The sequence below is a fragment of the Amblyomma maculatum genome, unplaced genomic scaffold (genome assembly GCF_055883805.1).
Source record: "Amblyomma maculatum isolate TAMU_Amacu unplaced genomic scaffold, ASM5588380v1 scaffold_20, whole genome shotgun sequence".
Classification (NCBI taxonomy): domain Eukaryota; kingdom Metazoa; phylum Arthropoda; class Arachnida; order Ixodida; family Ixodidae; genus Amblyomma; species Amblyomma maculatum.
Genome location: NW_028146745.1, coordinates 3,207,352 through 3,211,442, shown reverse-complemented (window position 1 = coordinate 3,211,442; position 4,091 = coordinate 3,207,352).

The following is a 4,091-nucleotide window of genomic DNA, read 5'->3' as shown; positions in this document are numbered from 1 at the left end:
TATGCATTTTAGACTCCGTGTAAGATCTTTTACATGTTCACTTCCGAAGCTACCGTTTGCTGAAGAAGGTATTTATATTTCGGAGGTTATTGTGCTCTAAAAACTCAGCTACTATCTGCCCCTAGTATTACAATCAATGCAATAGTCACCATTTCTAGGTCTCCAGCTTTTTCCTTATCTTGGCAACGATTTCATTTATTAGTAAAGTATGCTGTCTTTAATTTCCCCGTTGCCAAATCTGCATCTTCGTAGAAGTTTTCGGCAGCTTGGCAATCGTGACTACATGTAGGCTCGTAGGCCTGTATAATCTTCAGTTTATACTGCCTAATAGGCTTAATTTCGATGCATGTCACCGTCTCAATAATGCTATAGAGTTCCTCTATATTATCACCTATATTCTCATTGAGAGGGAACCCTACTCCTAGTTCTCGTCTCTCCGGTAAACTTCGCTAACGCAATACATGTCGGCCATACAGTATAGTATATGCCTCATTTCGCCTCCTAACCTCACTGAACCCTATCACCACACCAATTGTTACTCTCTAGTTCCTCAAACAGTACTGCTAATTCCCGCAAGGGCACCTTGTGCAAACTAGGTGTTGGTGCTTGGTGCCACCACGGACCCTGAGCCTCCATACCGAAGCTGTAATCCGTACCGTGGCAATAGGTTGAGAGGTGAAGGGAAGAAACCTTGAACGGTGGCGGTCGAGGCCATGGTCAAGCCTCGGCCGATGGGCTCCACGCCTGTCCACCAGGCGAGGGGCTCCGGGACCTTCCTCTGCGTATAAGGGTGAACCAGAGGCGACATATATTAGGACCCCTTAAAACAATTCATACTGCATGGAAAAACTACCTTTAAAAAAACCTGATCGACCCCAGAAAAGGAGTCGCACCGAAGTGACGCAAAAAATCAGTACACCAACTGAGAACTTTCCAAAATTTCTTGTCTTGCACTCTGTAACCGAATCTCAACCAGTAAATGCACTGTCAGTCTTTCTGATTGCCAACTCTCTGAAGGCCATCATTGGGGCAAACTACAGAGCGAAAAAACTAGGATCTGGTGACCTGCTAATAGAGGTATCAGACAAAAGTCAATCTGACAACCTTCTCATAACAAAAACGTTTGCTCACCTTGACGTTCAGGTATCACCCCACCGCAGCCTTAACAGCTGCCAGGGAGTTGTCTCTGAGCGAGACCTCCTAAACAAAACAGAATCAGATCTCCTTGAGGGCCTACAGAACCAAGGCGTAACAGCAGTACGAAGAATAACAATCAGGCGAAAGAACGAAGAAATAAAAGCGAAACATATTGTTCTCACCTTCAACCAGAGCACACTTCCTAAATTTGTCAATGTGGAATTTATCCGATGCAAAGTTAGCCCGTACATACCAAGCCCCCGCAGGTGCTTCAAGTGTCAGCGGTACGGGCATGGTAGCCAGACATGTCGAGGACGCCTTACCTGTGCAAAATGCAGCGCGCATGACCATGCAACCGATAAATGCAGTGCAACTGACTACAAATGTGTGAACTGTGAGGGCACCCACCCTGCATACTCACGGTCCTGTGCAGCCTTTCAGGCCGAAAAAGAAGTAATCAATATACAGATAACTAAGAAGATAACATACGGAGAGGCCCGAAAAAAGCACAGAATGCTTTCCTCCGCTCCCTATGCTAACGCAGCCCGCAGAGGGGCCAGGCCGCGTCTAGTAACGGTGGGCACGCAGTGCAATGCTGCTGACGTGCTCCCACCACGGCTCCTCACTAAGCAGCCACCGGCTGCACCAATCTTTGCAATCCCGGAGGTCACTTTCCCCCAGACGTCCGGGACACCAAAGACATCTGAGGGACTTTGTTCCTCTTGAAAAACCTCCTGCCTCCATGCCTTCACCAGAGGCGATGGAGGTGAGCACAGACTCCGCAGCGTCAGCGGCGCCTAGGGAGTCCTCCAATGAGAGGCGGGGCCTGCTGGACCGTCTCAAATAAAAAAAAAACATACACCAGTTAAGCCCCCTGATAAGGGCGGCGAGTCCTAACCCTATTCTATATTCCTTCCACACCTACCAAAATGGCTACCGAGAGTATCATTTATTGGAACTGTCGAGGACTCCTAAAAAATCTGGATGACGTATATGAAATCCTCGCCGAACCCCAACCAAACATAGTTTGTCTGCAAGAAACGCATCTGAAACCAACAGACACAAGTTTTCTCAAGCAGTATCGTATATTCAGGAAAGATAGGCAAGGCAGTACTCACCCCTCCGGTGGCGTTGCCATTATAACACAAAAGTCAATCGCTTGTCGAAACGTCTCGATTAACACAGACTTAGAGGCAGTGGCATTACAAGCCTTAATATTCGGTAAAATAACAACGGTATGTTCGCTGTATATTCCGCCAGATCATAGGCTATGCAACAAAAATTTTGAAAAGCTGATTGACCAACTCCCAGAACCATGGCTGCTGGTCGGAGACTTTAATGCCCACCACCCATTATGGGGATGTACAAGAACGGACTTCCGAGGTGCACTAATTGAAAAGTTCTTGTTGTCCTCAGGATCATGTTTACTCAACTCAAAACAGCCAACATACGACAGCTCAGCTCATAATACGTACACAGCCATTGACTTAGCCATTGGCTCTCCGATGCTCTTGGCAGCTACAGAGTGGGTTGTTATTGACAATCTATATGGAAGCGACCATTTTCCCATCTCTGTGAAGTACACAGGCAATAAAAATGTAAATGCATCTAGTCCCAGGAAATTTAAAGAATATGTGGCCAACTGGGAGATGTTCAGGGAACACTCAGCTCTGCCCTGTTCATCAGTTACTGGCTTAGGCGTTGAGGAATCTCAACTCTTGATCACGCTGCACATTATAGATGCTGCAGAAAAACACATTCCACAAACATCAAGTAAGCAACGAAACAAACGAAGGCCCTGGTGCAATGCAGAATGTAAAACTGCCTGTGAAACACAAAACAAGGCTTGGTCGAAGTTACGCCGATACCCCACGGCTGGAAACCTAATAGAATTTAAGCGCGCAAAGCCAAATGGCAAACGTGTTCGACGCATCTCCAAGCGAGAAAGCTGGTCATCATTCCTTTCTTCTGTGAACTCTTATTCTGATTCTCACAAAGTATACAACAGAATAAGAGCTCTCAAAGGAAATAACACTCTCCCAACACCCCTTGTCAGCACAAGTGGTGACTCTCTTGAACACCAAGCAGACACACTAGGGCAACACTTCGAATATGTATTCAGCTCAGCTCACTATACAGATTCTTTTTTGCGGCACAAGGTAACTGAGGAGAGGAAGCCTATATGTGATAAAAGACCGTGCACAGGAGGGTACAATAGCCCTTTCACCATGCAGGAGCTGAAGATTGCACTTGGCACATGTGGGAACACAGCACCAGGTCCTGACAGGGTCACATATGGAATGCTCAAACACCTGCATACGGGCATGCTTGAAACCCTACTTTGCCTGTATAATAAAATATGGGCCACAGGACCCTTTCCTAAAGCATGGAAGGAAGCGATCATTATCCAGATATTAAAACCCGGAAAAGAACCCACTCTTGCTGCCAGTTATCGGCCTATTGCTCTAACCAGCTGCTTATGCAAGCTTTTTGAAAAAATGGTAAATCGCCGCCTCCTACATTTCCTCGAATACAATGGTCTTCTCCATCCAAACCAAGCTGGTTTTAGAGCTGGGCGGTCAACTGCTGATCAGCTCATTGCATTCGAGTCATATGCAAGGGATGCTTTTGTACATAAACAGCATTGTTTATCTGTCTTTTTCGATCTCGAAAAAGCATATGATACCACTTGGCGTTATGGTATCATCCGCGACCTCTTCTCTCTTGGCATCACAGGGAACATGTTGAATACAATTCGAAGTTACTTGTCTGAGCGGGCCTTCAAAGTTCGTGTTGGCAATGCATAGCCAAAGCAGTACATACAGGAAAATGGTGTCCCTCAAGGTGGTGTTCTCAGTTGCACACTTTTCATAGTCAATATGAACTCTTTAAAAAGTGTGTTGCCAAAAACCATTTCTTGCTCTGTATATGTTGATGACATCCAGATAAGCTTC